Genomic DNA, 23311 nt, shown 5'->3' on the forward strand with positions numbered 1-23311 from the left:
ATGTACATACACATATATATATACACACACACACATACACATACACACATATAAATGCATGTATATATGTATATATCTATATCATATTTGTGTGTAGGCTATATTTAGGTTTTATATAAGCCACATTTAGGGGAAAATGGCAGCCTATGTTGAGATGAATTCAGTAGTATCTCTTACTCTATCAAATGGCATACCCCATTACTTGACCCTCAAACTGAACATTTAGTATGACTGAGTTCCAATTGGTTTCATAGCAGCGATTCATAATATCACAATGAGATAGATTCCAACCTGGCTAAATAGCAGGACCTAAAGAGTATTTCCTTCATGGCTTCATATCAACTTGGAGGGATGTCACCAGTTGAGTACCCTAAGGTTCTGCCCTTAGCCCAATATTGTTGAAGTTTTGTTTTTTAATCAGTGACTTGGATAAAAGCATAAAAGGCAAGCTTATTGAATTTATAAATGTTCCAAAGCTAGATGGAATAGCTAACATGTTGGAGGATAGTGTAAAGAATATAGAAGATCTTGACAGGTTAGAATATTGGGCTAATAAGATGAAATTTAACTGGGATAAAGGTAAGGACTTGCATTCAGGTTCAGGAAACAGCTCATTAGGACAAGATGGCAGAGGCATGTTTGGATAGCAGTCTGGAAAGGATTTGGCTGTTTTGGCTCACTGTGAATCAACATTGTGATCCAGTAGCCCACAAAACGCTAATGCAATCTTAGGTTGCATTAAAACATGAATAAGGAAGGTGATAATCTTCTTGTATTCTATTGGGAGCACACCACATCTAGAGCATTATGGGAAGGACATTGATAATGATAATCCACAAAAGAACAACCAGGATAGTAAAGGACCTTGAGATCTTGCCATATGCAGATTAATTGAAGGGACTGAAGATGTCTGGCCTGAAGAGAAAAAGACCTACGAGTTGGGGTAGTGAGAATGGAAGGAGAAGAGGATAATATTTAAATAGAGCTACTATGTGCCAGGCACTATGCTAAGTGATGTATAAATAATATCTCTTACAACAACTCTGCAAGTTAGATGCTGTTATTATCCCCATTTTATAGTTGAGGAAATTGAGGCAACAGAAATCAAGTGGCTTGCTCATGGTCACATAGCTAGTAAGGGTCTAAGGTAGGATTTGAATTCAGGTCTTCCGACTCCAGGCCCAGCATTCTATCTACTGTGTCAACTAGCTGTGTCATGATAGTAGGACTTGCTGATAACTGTGGGGGAGGGATTAGATTGATTTTGATTCTATTCAGAAAGGAAAACTAGGAATAATGGGTAAAATTTGTAAAGAAGGAAATTTAAGCTTAATTAAAAAAAAACTTCTTAACAATTTGGACTATCCAGGAGTAGAAGAGTTGCTGTAGGAGATTGTGGACTTCTCTCTCTCTAGGCTATCAATTAATCAACATTTATTATTTAAAAATTTATTATATATTTAAACATTCATTTCTTTTTGAATTTTGAGTTCCATATTCTCTCCTTCCCTCCCACTGAGAAGGCAAACAATATAGTATCAATTATACATGTGAAATAATTTAAAACATATTTCCATATTAGCCACATCCAAAACAAGTAATTTTTTAAAGTGAGAAAATTATGCTTCAATTGGCATTCAGTTCATCAATTTTCTCTCTGGATATGGATGATGTTTATTAATCATGAGTCCTTTGGAATTTTCTTTGATCATTCCATTGATCAGAGTATCCAAGTCTCACAGTTGATCATTATTACAACATTGCTGTTACTGTGCACAATGATTTCCTGGTTCTTATCACTTCATTTTGCATAAGTTCATACAGACGTTGGCATTTTTTTCCCTGAAATCACCCCCTGCCCTTGTCATTTCTTATAGCACAATAATATTCCATCACAATTATATGCCACAATATGTTCAGCCATTCCTCAATTGATGAGTGTCTCCTCAATGTCCAATTCTTTGCCACCATGAAAAGAATTCTTACAAGTATTTTTGTACATACAGATCCTTTTCCTTTTCCTTTGATCTCATTGCGATCCAGACCTAGTAGTAGTATTGCTGGGTCAAAGGGTATTCACAACTTTGGGCATAGTTCCAAATTGTTCTCTACTTCACTACTCCACCAACAATTCATTAATGTTCATATTTTCCCTCGTGCCCTCTAGCCTTTGTCATTTCTGATAGGTGCCTCATAGTTGCTTTAATTTGCCTTTCTCTAATCAATAGTGATTTAGAGCATTTTTCCATATGACTATAAATATCTTTGATTACTTCATAAAACTACTTGTTCATATCTCTTGACCAATCTTCAATTGAAATGACTCTTATTTTTACAAATTTGATTCAGTTCCCTATATATTTGAGAAGTGAGGACTTTATCAAAGAAATTTCCTGTAAAATTTTTTGATATTACTTCATTGTCTATGGTACCTTTTAGTAAAATGTATAATTTTATCTTTTTAAAATTAGGTCTATTTTTGTTTTTGCTTTGTCTTAGATCATGATTGCTACCCCTGCCTTTTTTTTTTAACTTCAGCTAAAGCATAATAGATTCTGCTCCAGCCCTTTATTTTAACTCTCTGTATGTCATTCTGTTTCATATGTCTTTTGTATATAACATTGTTGGATTCTGGTTTCTAATCCATTCTGCTATCAGCTTCCATTTTATGGGCTAGCTCATCCCATTCACATCCATAGTTATGATTACTAACTGTATATTTCCCTCCATCCTATTTTCTTCTGTTATACTGTCCTTCCTCAAAAGACTGTTTTGCTTCTGACCACTGCCTTTCTTCATCTGCCCTCCCTTTTATCACTCTTCTCCCATACTATATATATTCACTTCCCCTCCTATTTCCCTATTGGGTAAGATAGATTTCTATACCCAACTGAGTGTGTATATATATTCTTCCCTCTTTGAATCAATTATAATGAGAGTGAGTGTACTTGCCACCACCATCCCCATTTCCCACTCCATTATAAAAGCTCTTCCTTGCATGCCTCTTTTATGTGAAAAAAAATTTCCCCATTCTATTTCTCCCTTCCTTTTTTTCCCAGTGCATCCCTTTTTCTCACTCTATATTTTGTTTTGGTAATCATCTCAACAGAATTAATTCACACTCATGCCCTCTGTCTACGTAGACTCCTTCTAACTGCCCTAATACTGATAAAGTTCTTAGGAGTTACATGTATTGTCTTCCCATATAGGAATGTAAGCAGTTCAACTCCACTGAGTCCCTTTTGATTATTCTTCTCATGTTTACCTTTTTATGCTTCTCAAGTCTTCTATTTGTCAATTTTCTATTCTGTTCTATTCTTTTCATCAGGAATGCTTAGAAGTCCTCTATTTCATTAAATATCTATTTTTTTTTCTTGAAGGATCATACTCAGTTTTGCTGGGTAGATTATTCTTGGTTGTAATCCTAGCTCCTTTGCCTTCTGGAATATCATCTTCCAACCCTCTGATCCTTTACTGTGTACATTGTTAAATCTTGTGTGATCTTGACTGTGACTCCACAGGCATTTGAATGGTTTCTTTTTGGCTGCTTGCAATATTTTCTCTTTGATCTGGTGGGAGCTCTGGAATTTGGCTATAATATTTCTGGGAGTTTTTATTTTGGGATCTCTTTCAGGAGGTGATTGGTGGACTCTTCCAATATCTATTTTGCCCTTTAGGTCTAAGATATCAGGGCAGTTTTCCTTTATAATTTCTTGAAATGTATATCTAGGTTCTTTTTTTGATCATGGCTTCCTGATAGTCCAAAAATTCTTAAAATTATCTCTCCTCAATCTATTTTCCAGGTGCATTGCCCAATCCTAATTTCTAATTTTTAAGGAATTATTTTCTTCAGTGAGCTTTTGTCCCTCTTTTTCCATTTGGCCAATTCTGCTTTTAAAGGAATTCTTTTCTTCAGTGGATTTTTGTGCTGCTTTTACCATTTGGCCAATTCTGTTTTTTAAAGTATTATTTTCTTCAGTAATTTTTGTGCCTCTTTTACCAAGCTGTTAATTTACTTTTCATAATTGTTTTGCTTCACTCTCCTTTCTTTTCCCAATTTTTCCTCTACTATTCTTATCTTTTTCTTTAACTCTTCCAGGAATTCTTGTTGGTCTTGAGTCCAATTAGCATTTTTTCTTTGAGGCTTTGCTTATAGCTATGTTCATATCACTGTCTTCTTCTGAGTTTGTCTTGGTCTTCCTTGCCACTACATGAGCTTTTTATGGTCAAGTCCTTGTTCTTGTTGTTTGTTTACTTTCCCAGCCTATTTCTTCATTTTGAACTTTATGTTAAAATTGAGTTCTGATCACCTAGGGAGGCACTATCTCAGGTTTTAGGCTTTTTTGTGCTGCTGTTTTTAGAGCTAGTTCTGGGCATCTGCATGTTTTTGGTACTTCCAAGGTGATATGATCTGGGGAGAGGTATAGTCACTGCTCTCCTGGTCTCCTCTGGTCTTTACCCAGGAAGGGCCTCTGCTCACCTGCAGCCTCAAGTACTAGTGCTCATCTTGGCCCTGGAACTGTGACTAGTTCCCCTGCTCTTCTGTTGCATACAGTGTCTATATTCTTCTTGTCCCTAAAACTTTGACCAGGGCCCCAGCTCCTTTGTGACTGATCACAAGCATTCCTCTTGGTGCTGAAACTGTGACCCAAAACTACTTATGGTCAATAGACTTGCCAGTAAGTGCCAGGTGTACCCAGTGCCAGCAAAGGGTCCCCTGTAATCTCTTTCTGATCAGTTATCTAACCCCCTATCTTTCAGCTGAGAGCTTCTGAAGCTGCTGCTATTGCAGCTGCTTCCAAGGCTCACCACTGCCACACTCACTCTGATGCCATAGACCTCTCCTGTGGACCTCCTAATTTGTCTTAGACTGGAAAAATGTTTTCCCCTAGTCTTTTGTTGGCTCTGCTCCTCCAAAATTTGATTTGAGGTGTTTTTTTTGCATAGAAAGTTACAGAATTTTATTGAGTAATGTCCCCAAATCATCTTAGAACAAGTGAATTATTGATACTGCTAATCCTTCATCAGTCTCAGTTTTTCTTCCTATGATTAAACTTCAATCAAAAGTCTAGAAGAATGGAACTTTAACCAACTCTTCTATTACAGATTTGTTTTAAGAACAAACTAAACTTTAAAAGGGTGAACGCAATTGGCAAACTAGACTAAGGCAATTTGTATTGTTACTAAATTACATTTTTGATAAGATTTTAAAAGCATTAAAATAATTAGGAAACAGAAGAATTAACTTAGGCTTACCACAGGGCCTCAGTCACAAGATGGTCATGAGTTCTTTACTTAATAGAGAAGACAGGTAAGATTTTGACTTCAGAATCTCCTAGTGAAAAAACTTAGGAGAAGTTCAGGCCTGATTTAATGTTGTGCCTTTTAATTTTTAGGTTTTTTTTTATTTCTGAGGTATTATTTTGAAGTTGTTTGGAGGAGAATGTTCAATCAATTAACATTTATTAGTTACTATGTACAGTTTGCTAAGTGCCTGGCATACAAAAAAGGACAAAAGACAATCCCTTCCCTCAAGAAGATTACAATCTAATGAGGGAGACAACACACGAACAAATATACATACATGTACACATTCGTATATACATATATGTATATGTATACATATGTCCATATATAGTATGACAAATAGAAAATAACAGAGGAAAGGCACTAGAATTAAGAGGGGCTTGGTCTATAATTAGATTCCAGACAACAACTTCTCAGATGAGCTCTAGAGAGGTTTCATGTTCAGGTACTAGATGGCCTCTGAGGTCCCTTCCCACTCTTAGAGTCTATAGTTTGGTGAATTTAATGGGTAAAAAAGAGATGGAAGAGTGTTCTGGATGCTGGGAACAGTATAAGCAAAAGAGAGGAGTGAGTGGAGAATCTCAGGATGTGTTGAGAGGGCATGGCATATTTGAATTAGAGGATTGAGCATAGAGTGCGTGGACAGATAGATTATGAGAAAATGTGATATGGAGGAGGGTCTTGAATACCATGCATAAGAGTTTGAGCTTTATTTGGTGTACAGTGTCTCAAAAATAGGAGTTTGCAGGGACGGAGGAGTCAAAGGACCAGACTTACGCATAGGGGATATACAGCAGCCCAATAAAGAATGGATCGGAGTGGAGAGAAAGTGGAGATGAAAAGAGCTATATATACGTAGGTTATTGTAGAAATCCAGGTAGTTGGTAACGACAGCCTATACAACCAAGGGTGATGGCAGTGGGACTAGAGAGTGGGAAACAAAGCTGAGAATGAAGGTGCATTCAACAGGAGCATGGTTACGGTCTTTCTAGCTTTGTGGAATCTGTTCTGTCTGTTCCAAAGGCTATTGCTCACAATTAGATATGAGAGAAGAGTCAAAAATAGCTTCAAGGTTATAAACACGGGATTCAGAGTCATTTGCAGAACCCCCAAATCCCTACTTTTCCTGCTTTGCATCTGGTGGCTCTGCATTGTACCTTTTTTCTCATTTGACACTCTTCGATACCTTAACTTCAGTTCTTGGTACCCGTGCATTTAAGAGTTTCTTCCAGTGTCTGAACTCAACCAAGAAACCAACAACAGTGAATGCATAGTAAAGGTTCCACACATATACAATCAAGATTTCACCTTAAGGTGATCTGCTTTAAAAGGTGGTCTCCAGGGATACAGTCAACTAAAGTCGCAGCCACCTGCAATCATTTACATGGTATTTCTGCAGATTTGGTTTACACAGAACATTAAGAAAGCCTCTCAGATTTTTACCAGAAGTCAACTTTAACCTATTTATGGCAAACATCTAGAAGAGAGGTGGGGAACAAGGCCACATATGGCCCTCTAAGTCCTCAAGTGCAGACCCTTGACTGAATTCAAACTTCATGTTGATCTAGAATGTAAAAACCCAGAAAGCTCAATTAGCTAGATACGTTAGCAGCAAAATAATTTGGTGTTCATTGTGAAGATCCAGAGTTGCTGCTGTATGATCTGAGAATGCTTTATTAATCACTAAGAGAGAGGGACCAGTTAGTACAGGGAAATCCCAGATGAGAAAACTCCTTCTACCAAAACAGGTAAGCACCATCTCTGGAAATGATAGTCTAAATGTGTTGTGTAGAGCATTGAGAGGTTAAGTGACTTTCCCAGAGTCACACAATCAGTATGTGTCAGTGATATTTTTATGACCGAGGCCAGCTCTGTACTCATTATGCCAGCTGCCTCTCTGTGAATCATCAAAGAAAGATCAAATTCAACTTATTTTCTGTGTTAACCATATTCGATCTTGTTTTCATTCTTTGTGGTAGTTTCCATTTAAACAGAATATTCATTTACCCGGGGCCTCCATTAGTGAAACATTTTACAGAAATGGAACTTTACATAGGAGAGGCCTTTCATTTAGTAACATTCAAACACATGTTTTCCAGACCAATTGTGACGCCTCAGAATAGAGACCAAAGAAAGTATCCCTTAAACAGTTTTCTGGGGGTGGAAAATAAACAGTGAATTTCTGTGTAGTTCAGGAAAGAAAAAAAAAACAAATGGAAAATTCATTCTCCCAACTGAAGAACAATGTCTCAGTAGGAAAAAAAAATTACAAATGTCTTCTGCAATTTATTGAGAAGTGAAAGTCCAAATAATTTTATCTTTTTTTGATAGCTATTCACAGCCACAAAAACATGTAATATTTTCTTCTTGCCCACAACATACTACAATCATCTTGGAAATATTATCAATGAATTCTCCCCCCATCTCACTATTCTAAACACAGAAAAAGCTTTAGTTCTACTTACTAAATTAAGTTATTCATATCTAGAGTTTGAAAAACTAGTATATTTTATATACTTCTTTACATTCCACAACAAATACTTTGCTCGTTTAATATTAAAATTAAATATTAAAGTATATTAAAATTTAATATTAAAGTATATTAAAAATAGTTCAAGGGAATCTCAGAAGAGGGGCTGTCAGGGACGATAGTCCATATAGACCATTTTTCTAAGACTAAGACTAAGACATTCTAGTTTATGTAGTTCCCAAAATAACATGATTTATTCAGAGTTTTCCATGAGGGGCAGGGTGACATAGTGGATAGAAGGCCTTGGAGTCAGGAGACATGGGTATAAATCCTGCCACTGACACAGGTCAATTAACTTCTCAAGGCCCCCAGACAACTCCCTAAGACTCTATGTAGTCTCAACAATACTGAAATAACAGGTTTGGCCCCCAAAAAATTCCCTTTTAAACATTTTGCAAAATGTTTTCAAATAAAGGGAATAAAAAACCAGAATGAATATTCTTAGTTTATAAGCAATTGACAGTAAATACAGACTTTTAAATGTCAATTGTTCATTTTAATATAAGGGTTAGAAGACTGGGTTATCCAGATTAGCAAACTATTCCACAAATCATTTATAGTTTCCATTTGGGTTGGATTTTGTGCATATATTTGAATGTTGATATGCTTTTATTTGTTTTTGTGAATTCATTTCCGATAAAATCATGGAAGTCTGAATCATGAGACCTTGGGAAGCTATCTATTTTGCTCATCTTTTTTCTCTCTTTAATATTTCTCTGCCACACATTTGGTGGTGAGAACAGAAATCTTTTTTTCACATGAGGCAGACTGACTTTGGAGCAGTGGCAGTAGCTAAGCTTTTATTGTTTCAGGACCTTCCACACTGGGTGACAGGCTGTATGCCTAGCTAGAGTAAATAGAGGGAGTTTTAATGGTTAACAAAGTAAGTAATAAAACAGAATAAGTGCTAAATGTCAACCAACTTGAAAGCAGGATGTGCTACCTATAAGTCTCACTGTGGATAGTAAAGATGACTAATTCTTTTTCTTTTCAAGATGGCTCTGGTGTTCATTTTTATAAACCAGGTTACTAAATGCAAATCACTTTGAAACAATTTAGAATCTCAGGACAAAATTAACATTAATTATACTTCTAGCTGGGGGAGAAGTAAAGGCATGAACTTTACCCCTTGAGAACAAAAACTTGTTTGTGGTTTGGGCTTTTATTTACCAGATGAAAAACCTATAACTTAAGTATGCTGCTTCTTAACTAATAAAAAGTCATGACATTCAAACTCAAAATGTCCTTCTTCTAAGTGTTAGTCACTTCTTTATGGTCACACAATCATCTATGACTTTTAAAACCAAAGTTAAAAAATCCCTCTCCATTTTCCTCTGCCCAGTTAATCTAGAAACTCCCTGTTTTCTGTAGGTATTCTTGTACATTCATCACTATGGTTTTGAAGCCATGTTTTATGGTAGGAAACAGTCCCTTGAAAGCAAAGTTTTCACCTTGGAAAGTAGCTGAATAGTTTCTAGTATATGATTTGATCCAAAGAAGAAAAGATCTTGTCGAAAGATCAATGAGAAAAGTTAATTTTCTTCGTAAAGATGAATGATTTTAATTAATATATCATATTTATTATATATGAATCTATATTTGTTTAATGTATATTAATATATAAATATATAATTAATATATGAAAATTCCCTGGTACCAGGATTTTATATTATTCTACTCAGCGTGGAATACAGTTCATAATTCTGGTTGTTACCTTTGGGACAGAAATTTTCTGTTGACTTTAAAAGTTCTCCAGAAAAATTAATGTTTTTATAAGGACTCAAGGAAAGAACTCCCTTTTCCCTGATAAATTCAGTAGTGAAGGCAGGTGCTGTTTTAGGCCTGGCTCTTTTCATAGTCTAGATGTATAACCCTGGGCATGAGACCTCTCTGAACCTCACTTTTCTCACCTGTAAAATGAAAGGAGTGGAATATAAGATCTAGAAAGTCCCCACTTCTAACTCAAAAGCTGTTGAAGAGATTTTCTGTAGCTTCTTGTACTTGGAAGTGTAATGTAAACCTGATGAAAGAAAGACTTTTTATTGAGAAATTTAAGTTATTCTACAAACTTTAAAAATGATGCTAACCTTTGTAAAGAATATAATCACTAAATCTATGTACTTCATCTTGTAACCATAGCTAATAACTCTCCTCTGCAGATTGCCAGTAGAATAGAATGTAAGCCCCTTGAGGGCAGGGAAATTTTTCAATTGTATCCCCAGTGTCTAGCATGTACCAAAGTACCCTCCACCTAACGATACTTATTGTCTGTTGAATTAAAAATACATTACCACAGACTCAAACTCAAACTGTTATTCTCGTAGTTGAGATGAAACCCTGGGGAATTAAAACAAAGGCCAATTTTTGCACAAACACCAGAAAGACAACACATTTTGTTTATGACTTTAGGTTTGGATTTTTTTTTCATTGCAGGGGGTGATGTGTTCTAGGAAGAAACATCTTCATCCAGAAACCCAGTGGGAACCATTCTTGAAACTAGTAATCATTTCAGGGAACATTAAAAAGCCTATACCCCTCCACCTTCTAAAAATGATTGTTTATATCCTTATTTGAAATTCTCAAATTACAAATAAAAATTACTTTACTTGTAAGTAGCCACCAGCAAGCAGAGCAACTGAATGGTTTCTAATGGTTTCTAATTCTAATCTCTTACAATTTATCTATATTATCCCTTTTCTATGAGGCAATAGAGATTAAATCAGTTCTAGCAATTTGAGTCTATGGTAGCTTGCTAGTTTAATTATTCTGCTGGCCTTTCTTTCCATTAGCAGGCTATCTCTTTAATCCACATATCTTGATACAGACTGGGGAAGTCAGAGAATATGGAGGAAGAAGAGACCTAAGGATAAGTTTGACCAGATCTCAGACCTCTAATTTTACAGATAAAGAAACTGAGGCTCAAGGCCACACAACTAGTTATCAGTCATGCTGATATTCAAACCCTGATCTTCTCACCAATTCTGGTACTTTTTCTAGGGCACCAGTCATTCCCATGGGTCTTCAGAATTGAGCATTTTTTAGTATAGAGAACTCAAAGGGCAAGAAATTCCCAGATTTTGGTGACTAAAAGATCATAGGACCTTAGATTTAGAGCTGGAAGGAACTTCAAAGGCTATCTAGTTCAATCCCTCATTTTACAGATAAGGAAACTGAGGCCTCATAAGGTTTATGATAAGAGTATTATCATAATCATATGATCATTTTGGGGGAAATTTTAATTGCTCATTAGTTCCATTACTGCCTTTATTGCATGTGTGTGCGTATATATATGTGTGTATATATATATATATATATATATATATATATATATATATATCACATTAGATACCACACATATATCACATTGGATAAATATGTGCTCCTAAATGCTACATTTATGGCATATTTCATGAAGAATATGAAAGTAGATTAAAACTCGACAGGAGAATCCATTGTTGAAATCAGTGTATGACAGGGTGTTCCTAAAGTCTGGATGCATAGACAAAAATGCTTATTTTCAAGAAATGAAATGAATGAAATTTTCAACAACATTTTATTTAATTGGAATATTAACAAATAACATTTTCAATATGATTTCCATCATTTGTGATGCAAAGGTTGATGAGCTTTGTAAGATTCACATGAACCCGATGCAATAACTCCACATTGCCATCAATTTTAGCACATTCACTGTTTATGCATTCAATCAATGTGTTGCATCTGTGACTTTCACTGAGTAAGCCTTCTCCTTTAGCGTACCCCAGAAAAAGAAGTCAAGGGGGCTAAGGTCTGTTAATATTCCAAATATTGCAAAATATGCATTTTTGCCTATGTGTCTAGACTTTAGGGACACCCTGTATAATTGTACAAAATGATTATAAATGTCTTACTAATATATTAAGTGCTTAGTAATTTCAGACCTTCCTTTTCCAAGAACCACACCACTTCTTACTTGACCTTTGATTATTTTTCCTTAATATGAAAAATTCACAATTTTCCTGTTTATAGACTTTTAGTTGTAGAATTTTGATGGAAAATATTATTAGCTCAAATTCAATAAATCAGCCGATCAGCAAGCATTTATTAAGCTCTTATCTTGTGGCAGACACTGTGCTAAGCTCTGAGAATGCAAAGACAAAAAATGACATAATCTTTTGCTCAAGGAATTTCCATTCTTTGGGGGAGAGAGAATCTACGATTTTAAGTACATACAGAATAAATAAGTAAATACAAGGCAATTCGGAAGAGAGGGCAGTAGCAGTTGAGGAGATCAGGTAAAGCTTTTCATAGCGTAGTATTTGAACTGAATTTTGAAAAAGTGAGATATTCTATGAGGTGGAGGTAAACTCTCTCACAATAATATTATTACTATGAAGCAGATGAAAATTTGCATAGTCATTATTGTTGGAGTAGGATCCTGGGAATAAGGAGATTAGAAATTTTCCTTTATTTTCTCAATATCTCAGTATCTTGTAACTGTAATAATGTTTCACACTCTGAGTATGCTGCCATCTGAAGATTAAAGTATATAATACGTTCAAGAGTTGTTAGATGGATTTTGTTAAATAAAGAAGCAAAAATATTCTGTCTCATGAGGGAAATTATAAACAAATGAACATTTTCAGAAAACTGACTTTTTAAAGTTTGTTTTTTAGCTCATAGTCTTTCAACTGTCATGCCTGGTTGGAAGTTAAAGATTGCGCAGAGATGTATGTCTACAGAATGTATAGGTTGGGACCTTGTTCTTTTAAAAGTGATGTTCTTATATATTCATTCAGTGCTGATGATCTGACCTCATATTTCACCCACTTATTGATAAGCATTCATATTTATATTGGCATCTGTTTTACAAGGAGATCTCATTTTTTCCCTTAGGCAAATTGTCTGAGTGTTTCATTTTTGGATTTTTGCAAAGTCTGTTGGTTGTTGTTATTGTTGTGTTTGTCCTTTGTTCTCGAAGAGGACCATGACATCAGGGAAATGATGACATGACTTGCAGTTGACTTTGATTTGAGTGAGGGAGGGCTGTGCAAGGTCGCCAGCCACACTTTCTCCTCCAGAGCCATCTGGGTCCAGTGGCCTGATATTCACCAGAATGACTGGTGATGGCCCAGGATGCATTAGGAGACCCTGGCCCTTTCAGGCTAAGGCCTTTTCAGGTTCTCGCTTTGCAAAATATTGGACAGGTAGAAAGATTATTTTGCTTACATTGTGATTGGCATTTCTTTGACCTTTTGCAATTTACCAAAATAGCCTTGCCTGTTTTCTTCTAAGAAGGGTATGAAATGACAGGGAGTCAGCACATGATGACTTGGGTGCCAGTAATCTCCATAACTTTGCCCTAGTTCTTCATGTACACTGATAAAAGTTATGAAGCCATTTGCTCCATTGCTTCTTATTCCCTAGAAAAATAAGAGAATTGATAAGCAAAATTTATGTTAAAGTGATATGTTTGGGAAAGGCTTTTCCCCATTAAAGTTAGACAAATTAATGACATTTCCTCACTTCATACATTTAAAGTATCTTACCTCCCCAGCTTCCTCTAATATATTTCACAATATAAAGTGTCCTGAATCATTAGATAGTGTGAGTAGTCACACACTATGGCCATTTATACCTAGAATAGGGTTGGATTAGGGAAAGGGGCCAGTGAAGACATTCAAGCAATTACTAGGAGTAAATGGTGCCACCATACCTTGATGTGGTCAGCCTCCAGTAAATAAACCTGAACAACAACAATAACAACAAAGACATTTTGAAAATAATATACATCAGTCCTTGAAAATTACCATAGGCAAATGGTTAGAGCACTGCCTTAGAAATTAGATTCTAGTTCAAACCCCTACTCCACAATGGACCTTGTGTTTTTGTAAAATAGAATTGCAGTCTGATGTGTCTTTACCTCTCTTGGTTATTCTGAAGATGAAGTATCACCCATTAAAATAATAAACAAACACTGCTTTCTTTGGCTATCGATCAGATGATTGTTTCTGTTCGGTTTGGTTGAGTTCTATGGGCTGTCAAGATACTAGGTCTTTGTGACTAGGAGGCCAAGGCACAGACTGGGAAACGATAAGCAGTGTGTGGGCAATTACTATAGGACTTACTGAAAAAATAAATTGCTTTTTCAACTAGGCTTGAAGTAAATCCATATAGTATATGGTCTGTATATCTATGGGAGCAAAATCCGCAGGTTCAAAGGATCAAAGTATCCAACAGGATTCTCTTTATTTACATTAATCACTGCTTCCAGGCTAGGGCATATCCTGATACACACATCTTAAAATTAGGGTAGAGTGAGAAGGAAAAAAGCCCCCTAAAAAAACCCTGTTTCATAGCAGGGTCTAGTCCTGCTTTCCTTCTCTACTTCATTGGCTGACATTGGACGACTTTGTGGGACCTCTAAATCGATCTGATATAAAGAACATCTACCACAGCCTAGAAGCCAGGAAGTACTGGCCTGAATTTGTGCATAAAGAACACAGTAGCAACCTAACAGATAATTGATCTTGGTACCTAAATGATTTTTTGAGGAGCTGCCCTGTTCACATGACCTCAAATAGTCTGCTTCTAAAGATGAGCTAAAACCTATTCTGGCGCCACCCAACTTTGGGAAATAAATAATTTATATGAGGCTTTTACCAAGCATTTAATGCATGTGGAAGGATAAAACCCAACAGGCCAGGTAAAGTGATAACAGGTTACTTAATTGATGCATACCCATGTAACCCAACCTGTGTACAGTGTGCAGAAAAATCACCATTGGCGTGTAGAGATGAAAAATCACCAAGACCAAAAAAAGGTACAGGGTGAAATAGGAACATGTCATAAACAGATTACAAGAGAGACGAGATATAAGGGAAAACATCTGCCTGTTGGACTTAACATCCAAAAGCAGCATATGCACATGAGGATCAGTCTCATAATGTACTTTAAAATATTGCAGAGGGGCTCAAGAAACAGCTCTTAACAGTTTTTTTCCTGAGATTTTTTTTCTCTAAGAATTCTTTTTTTGGCTTGGCCAAGATACTATTCAGGACCTGATGCAATGAACTTATATGATTGATGAAATTCCTCTCTCCATGTTAAGGAATCCCTGAGAAGTCTCATTTAGAATCATGAATTTCAAAGTTATTACCCTATATCTGCCTCTCTACATGTTAAACAAATGACCTATGTGCTTTGCTGGGCGAACCTTCCAGAATTCATGGGATGAACCACTTAGAGCAATAATCTTTAGTGTTAATTTTGGAACTACTGCTCCTAAGATGGAAAATGTATTGATGAAGGCTCAGAGAATATTAAGGCTGTATCTCCAAGAGCTCAGATATAACAAGATGATTTTCTGATATCAAAGAAAACTTGTGATTGAGGTTTTTCTCCTTTAGTTGATTGTTTTGATACAACAAGCCTAAGGTGTTCTATGGAAGACATTGCCCAAAAAGCCAAAGCCAAATAGAGGTACTACATTTTTCAATGAGATAACCTCTCTTCTCAGACATTCTCCCCTGCTACAACTTTGGGAAATGATATTAATACTTGACATTAGATTATTTCACCTGAAAAGCTTATATGTATCTATTAATGTTACAAATGAAATAGGCAGATTCTCTGTGTCATTTTAACCATCCTATGTGAAGTTTAGTAATTCTTCTCAACTTCACAGATTCCTCTTCCTAATTCTCATCTTTTCTTTTCTGTGTCCCAATGCAGACCAAGTCTGCAAAGAGCACATAGAGAATTGTTGCACTGATCCATCTATTCCTTGGAAGCTTCAGGTGACATACATTAAGCTCTTTAAAAGGAAGTAATTTCGTATTGATTCTAATGATAATTGTTTACATTTACACAGCACTTTTTAGTTTTCAAAGTGGTAGGTGGTGCAAATAGAATGGTTTCTATTTTAGATAAAGGGATAGACTCAGAGGAATGAAATGACCCATCCACACTAATCCAGCAGAAAGCAGTAGTCAGAACTTGAACCCAGGTTTTGTGATACCACTAAATGCCGCTGCTTCCATCAGTACACAGGACTAGTATTATTTACCAAAGACTCAATTCTGAACAATGAATAGAAATGGACAATAAAAGGTGGTGTGATGTAGTGGATAGAATTCTGGGCTTGGACTCAGGAATACCCGGGTTCAAATCCCTGCTGCAATACTTTGTAGCTATGTAACTCTGAACAAGTCATTTACCTCTCTCATCTTCCTCATTTGTAAAATGAGTAGGTTGGATTTGATGGCATCTACACCTCTAGATCGAGGATCCTGTCAAAAGAAGGATGATTCCTTTTGTGGGAGCTTTCCAGTTAGTGGCAGCCATCATGCAGGATAAGCATAAACCAGCATTGGGGCCAACAAATACATCCAAGAACAGTGGAGGAAGAAGCAGTCAGATGTCATGCAGTTCCTCTTGTGTATGCGCTGCTGGTGGTACCTCTAGTTACCTGCTCTCCACCAAGCCCTCCGACCCACCAGACCCAATAAAGCTTGCCACCTGTGATACAAGGCCGAGCAAGGCTATGTCATCTACCATATCTGTGTTCATCATGGTGGGTAAAAGCATGCAGTTCCCAAGGATATAACCTATGGTAAACCTGTGCATTTGTGGCATCAATCAAGCTTGTCAGAAGCCTTCAGTCTGTAGCAGAAGAGCATACTGGCCATCATTGCAGGGCCCTATGCATCTTGAACTCCTACTGGGTGGGTGAAGATTCAACCTACATTTTATAAAGCTATCAGACAAAACCCCAACACTTAGTTGATCATCAAGCCAGTGCACAAACACAGAGAGATGCATGGTCTTACCTCAGCTGACCAGAAAAGCTGGGGTCTTGGAATGGGTCACAAGTTCCACTGTACCATTGGGGGAACCTGTGTTGCTTGGAGAAGGCTCAATACTTTCCAACTACATCAATACTGCTAATTAGCACATGTTATTTTGTAAACTTAATGTTTAATAAACAAAATTTAGGACAGTGTGGGGAGGGGAATCTGGAACCAAGGGCATCTTGGTAAGTTTGGAAGTTGAGGGAACTAGGGAAGCAAAGGAGTAAAGGACCATGGATAGTGCAGATTTGGGATGTTGTGGCAACAACAAAAGAACAGTGATTTTGGGGTGGGATATGGTCGAATTAGGGAAAATAGCTTATTGCATAAACATTTGATTTTCACATTTCTATTTGACACTTGTGTGGTCTTCATATCTCTGTGAAGATACTACGTCAAAATAAAGTCTAACTTGCCTCTAAGTTATATATATTTTAAGTGATAAACTAGGGATCTCCTGGCCCCTATTTATGCCATCTATGTGTTAGGACAAGTGGTTATCAAACTTTCTGATAATCCTTATCTTCTTTTTCGTACCTTGGCACCTCAAATATAGGTGTAATATTAGGATGCAGATTGAGATAATAGAGACTAATTAAACTTGTCCATTTTTTCAAGGAGCACCTAGAGACCAATGTCTTTCTGCACATTCAATTTTATAAAGATCTGTGTTCAGCTGAATAGCCATGAAATAGACATAGAGGTATAGGTAGGCTCTCTATCAGCTTTTCAGGTGATTTCTAAAAAATCGTAAGCTTGGATTGCCACTTGAGTTTTCCAGGATGATTAAAAATTTTTGAAAGATTAAGAAACAGATATGCCTTCCAAAGGAAACCCAAGCCTTTTTGAGAGTTTCAAAAATTCACTGAAGTTTGAGAAAGGCAACTGATATCATAGACATTGCTATGGTGTTCATTTATTCACCAGACATTTTATGAAACTGTGCTTAGGTGCTATGGAAAACACAAAGATGAGTAGGACATTCAGTTTCCACCCTTGAGAAGGGAGATAAGGTATACATAAATTATGGTAACACAAGGGATGGTGCCAAAGGAAGGTAAAAGACAAGTATCATAGTAAAGATATGGAAAAAGTGCAATAGAGGGAAAGAACTAATGATAAAGAAGAGGAATTGGGAAGTGTTGCTTTCTATAAATGGCATACAGTAATTTTCAGTTGGGTGGCACAGTGAATAGAGTGCCAAGTCTGGAGTCAGGAAGACTCATCTTCCTGAGTTCAAATCTGGCCTCAGACACTTACTAGCTATGTAATTCTGGGCAAGTCACTTAACCCAGTTTGCCTCAGTTTCCTCATCTATAAAATGAACTGGAGAAGGAAATGACAAACCAGTATTTCTGTCAAGAAAAAGTCCAAATGGGGTCACAAAGAGTTAGACACAACTGAAAAACAACTCTCAAACTGGAAATTCATGGGAAATGAGAGACTGACTTTTAAAAATTAATTTCCTAAACTTATATAGGAAGAATTGAAATGTTTAAATGATTCAGGTTATTCCTAAGCCTTTCATACTCTTTACTATTAAGATTTTATGGGCTATAGGAAACCTAACAAAGTCAGTCAGAGCTGGAAAGTTTTGGAAGATCCGAAGCAAGACTTTCTACTCCAGAGCAGAGTTAGAGAGACAATCTTATTAGATTATATCAGGAATTTAGAGACATCAAATCACAGAGTTGGAAGGGACCTTTGAGTTCATCTATCTACCTTGATACAAGTGTTTTCTTCTATGATATCCGCATCAAGCATTCATTCAGACTTTACTTGAACACATCCCATACAAGGAACTTAGTACCTACCAAAACAATACATTCCATTTTCAGATTGCTCTAGTAAGTTAATTTCTATGATGAGCCAAAATCTGCCCCCCTGTTAACATCTAATCATTGATCCTAGTTCTCCCTTTGGGGGAGGGGGAGGAAACACAATAAATCGACCTCCTCTTTGACCTGATAGCCCTTCAGATATTTTAAGATAATTGTAAGGTTTCCCCACCAAAATTTCTCATTTCCAAAATAAACATGACAGATAACTAGTTATGCTCCTTGTAGTTTATGATTTCAAATCTTTTTATCATCCTGGTTACTGTCCTCTAGGAGTCCTCCAATTTGTAAGCTTCCCTTCTTAAACATAATCTTTCTTAAATGTAACAGATTATTCCCTGAATGATTTAATTCAGCTGGGTGGCACAGGGGATAGAATGTTGAACCCGGAGTCAGGAAAACCTGAGCTCAAATCTAGCCTCAAACACTTACTAGCTGTGACATTGGACAAACCACTTAACCTTTGTCTGCCTAAGTTACTTCATCTGTAAAATGGGGATAGTAATGGCACATGTCTTCCAAGGTTGTCATGAGTATAAAATGAGGTAACATTTTTAAAGGGCCTGAAACCCTTAAAGTGCTACATGAATGCTTGCTATAATTATAATTTTTTGTTGTTGTTATTGCTAATAATAATGATGCCAAATAGTGTGGCTCTTTATATACGAGTCCTGTTAAGAAGGTTCTTTTGATAACTAACTGGGGCAGCTAAGTGATGAGGTGGATAGAGTGCAGGGCTTGGAATCAGGAAGAACAGAGGTCAAATCCAGCCTCAGACACTTACTAGTTGTGTGACCCTGAGCAAGTCATTTAGCCCTGTTGCCTCAGTTTCCTCATCTGTAAAATGAGCTGGAGAAGGAAATGGCGAACCACTCCAGTATCTTTGCCAAGAAAACCCTAAATGGGGTCACAAAGACTCAAATGCAACTGAAAAACAACTCAACAACATCAACAGAAAACCATGAAAGAGCAGGGAGTTAAAAGCAAAGTAAGATTAAAGAGAAACCAGGTTAGAATAACTTGATAACAAGTGCATGTCTCTTATCCAGAGTGCCCTTGAAACTCAAGACAAATACTTTGCCATCTTTTCTGACCTCTGGTTTTGTGAATTTGTTGCTTTTGAGACTATCAGGTTAGCCTTGTAAAACTGAGAAAGATAGATACTTCTTCCCATCTGCATCCAGCAACAGTATCCAAGTTGTCAGCTTTATTCTAATCACACAGTTTTTTCTTTTCTGCAACACAAACATCAGAGGGGATGCAGCTTGACTTTTATTGTGGTGAACAAAATGAGAGAGTTACTTGAGGAGAAAATAATTAATACTGGACCCTCACCAGGTTGTTCTCTGGAATGCATCTTTTTTATTTAAGCCATGAGCTCTCCCTGTGTTCAGGGAACACAAACTGATGTAAACATACTTGAAACAGCCAGCAGACATTCCACGTGCTCTCCTTCCAAGCATGAGCACTGTGGTGGTATGCACTGCTGACACATCTATCCATACACCCAGGCCTCCTCCCACTTCCAAAACAGCAGAGCCAGAGGACGATACGAGAAGTGCCCCACTGGTACAATTCCCGAGCTTTCTGAAGGTTCTATTCTCAGGTAGTGTGTCTTCTGGCCAAAAGTACCATCAAGGAGAATATGGGATGGAGTTAGAAGCTGCTTCTTCCTTCTGGCCTCAGAAAGAGAGTTTGTTATTCCTTCCTCCCCCCTCACACACTTTAAGGATAGAATTGGGTTCACTGTTTTTTAGCAATCAGGTTCAAGGCTCTCACCTTCATGTAGGTGCACCTATCTTCATGCACCTGTGTGTATTGAATCATGCAATAATCCCTGAATAAATAGAGACTTTGCCATTTCTTTTTGAGTCATGTGAGGCATTTACAAATGATTCTGTTTCAACATTTTGTAAATATTAAATATTCCTGCTGAAACCAGTATGGAGCTTCAATATCCATGGAGTAGTGAAGTAATCAGAAAGTTTTACCACTAGAGCAGGCAGAGAACCTCACAAATACATACATTTCTAGCCAGCTGCAGAAGGAACCAGTAAACAAAGTTACTTCATCCAGTCATGTGCCAGATCCCTGAGGGATTTTCCTAAGTTTCTGATTTATAACGATCACTTTTGAGGGGCTTAGAAATGCTTAGGTGAGGTTGAATTACTGATTTTTTTCTGAAGTTCTGTTTTCTCTAGAGTCTCTCTGGATGGTTTCTGATTCTGTTCCGTTTAAAGCCTTTTGTGGCAGGAACTCACTGTGTTTCTGCCCACATCACTGCATTCCTGGGATGCCTTTCACAGGCCTTAGCAAGATCATCTGACAGCAGACAGTGAAGTCAATGAACTTTATACATAATTAAATACTTGAAGCTGGGAGAATTAATTATTTTTCCCCTCTGTGAAGTTGAGAAAGAATACATGTTATGTTACCCTCCATTATGGAGTGAATGTTATGTATAGTAACCAGGCTAGTTTCACATGATTTAATACTAAACAGAATAAGAAAGTGATTGCATCCTTTACATGGGCCCCACAGAACAGTCACCACCCACACTGTTTATTCAGACTCGGATCTTTGCCATTCAGGGTTTAAGCCAGAAGAGGGGGGAGGAAAAAAATGAGAGAGAATCCTGCAATGAATGCTTTTGAAACTTTGTGTTCTCAGTGAAAAGTGACTGAGATTTTTGTTAAACCATTTAAAATCAATTACTCTGGATCCGAATTTCATTTACAGCAGACTACAAGTAACTATTAATTTTCTCCATGCACCCATATTTGGAGTTAAGGCCATGATAGATTGGTGCTGGAGTAGTAGTTCAGATCTGCTTAGGCGTCTGATGCTACCACTAAACTATGTATTGGTAATTGGGCAACCCTGACCTTTGACCAGGTTTCTATAAAAGAGCAAGAGAAGGTGTTCAGGAGACAAGTAAATTCTATAAAAATGATTGTGGGGTTAAAATAAGCATGCTCTACTTCAAAGGAGGAAAAAACCATGAGTAAGAACAGACAGAGGGAATGCAAAATGTGGAAAAAGGGAAATTGGGGGTGTGGGGAGGAGATATGGAGTCTTAGATTCAAAAGGATTTGGAGAGGGCACCTAGTCTATCTTTATGTCTCTGGGACTGTATGTAAATCATTCCAAAGAGATGAGATCAAACCAACCTCCCCCTGCCCCCATTTTGAAGGATATTCAGAAAATATTAAGTAATTTCCCTTGGTAACCATACCTCAATGATTAGCAAGGAGTTCCTTGATGATTTGATGGATCCATGATTTATCTGGTGTGGATATTCTTTCCATCAATATGTTTCCACATTGTCCCTATCTTTCCATAAACCTTCTACAGAGAATTCACTTACCGCACTGGAGGACTTGTTCTGTTTCTTATACTGTATTGGGTGCACCCATGTAGCAAACAAGTTGTCTATTCTCTCTATAAATTCCTAGTGTCAGGAAAATGTTCCCTATTTCTAACCCCTGCCCCAATATGTGCATGTAGGATGGTTCTACAGTTTAGTGTACCCAAAGCTGTAACTAGAAATTATTTTCTCTTGGGTAAAACATTTGTCTGGGTAGTAGGACAAGAGTAGAGGACAAACTGAGCATAAGCCCTGTCACCTGGGGAGAGAGGTCTAGATCCTCACCCCAATAGAAGATGTGAGGAGAGGGGAGAGACACTACAATAAGACCCTGGAAGTTGTCTTAGAATGCTTATACATCTTGGTGGGGCTGGCTATTGATGGACTGAGAGGTGGAAAACAGGGTTGGCAATTGATGCATAGAAGAGCATACTATGAAGGAAACACCCCACCCCCTTTCTCCTTCCTTCCCTTTCTCCCTCCCTTTCTTTCTTCCTCCCTTCTTTCCTCCCTCCCTTCTTTTCTCCCTTCCTTCCTCTTTCTTCCACTATCCTCCTCTCCCTCCCTCTTTCTTCTCTTCCCTTCTCCTTTTCTTCCTTCCTTCCCTGTCTACTTTTTTTCTTCTCTGCATCCTTCACTTGCTTTTCTGGGGACAAGATGAAGAGATGTGACTTGATGATAAAAGAGTTAGATAGCTTTAAAATTAATTGATCTGAACTTCTCTTCAGTGATATGACCTAGTTTTCATCTGTCTAAGTACCATTCTTGCTTTTTGGGTATGGATCCACCAGGTCTGGTTTTAAGTTAACTATCCAACAATTTTAGATCAATCCATTAATGATGATTATTTGGGTTTTGTTTTTCAACTAGTCTCGAATCTACCTAACTACGCTATTATCTAGCATGTGAATCCCCATCTTTCCCCAAGGAGAACGTGAAAGATTTCATCAAATGTTTTGTTGAAATCTTGGCAAATGCAAGTCTCTAGCTTTCATCTGATTTGGTAACCTTGTCAAAAAGGAAATGCTCTTAGTCTCATGTACCCTATTTTTGATGAAGCCATGATGGCTCCTTATGATGACTGTTTCTGTTCCTAAATATTCACAAATGATATCTTTAATAATGTATTCTAAAAATTTTCTTCACTCTCTGTCATCTCTTCTCATCATTATCCACACCTATTTTGTATCTATCAAACTTTTCACTGCCAGACCTTTAAAATGAATCATCTGTGTTGTACCCTATTTTGTCTCCACCTTCTCATACTCTAGTCCATTGCAATCTGGTTTCCAACCTCAACACTCAAGTGAAACTGCTCTCTACAAAGTCACTATTGATTTCTTAACTGCTAACGGTGACAACTTTTTCTTAGTCTTTCTATTCTGCTTTTGTTGTTGTTTTACATTACTCCAGTCAGTCTGTCAACTAGCATTTATTA

At 37.1% G+C, this 23311-nt stretch overlaps 1 protein-coding gene and 1 pseudogene across 1 annotated transcript in view; both read left to right on the top strand.

The window, feature by feature from the left end:
* The window catches only part of BCL2 (BCL2 apoptosis regulator), a 239341-nt gene that overhangs the window by 79791 nt on the left and 136239 nt on the right, over positions 1 to 23311 (top strand). The gene's annotated exons all lie outside the window — the stretch shown is intronic.
* LOC118856464 lies at positions 495 to 16765 on the top strand (annotated as a pseudogene).

The sequence above is a fragment of the Trichosurus vulpecula genome, chromosome 1, assembly GCF_011100635.1.
Source record: "Trichosurus vulpecula isolate mTriVul1 chromosome 1, mTriVul1.pri, whole genome shotgun sequence".
In the NCBI taxonomy this organism is placed as follows: Eukaryota; Metazoa; Chordata; class Mammalia; order Diprotodontia; family Phalangeridae; genus Trichosurus; species Trichosurus vulpecula.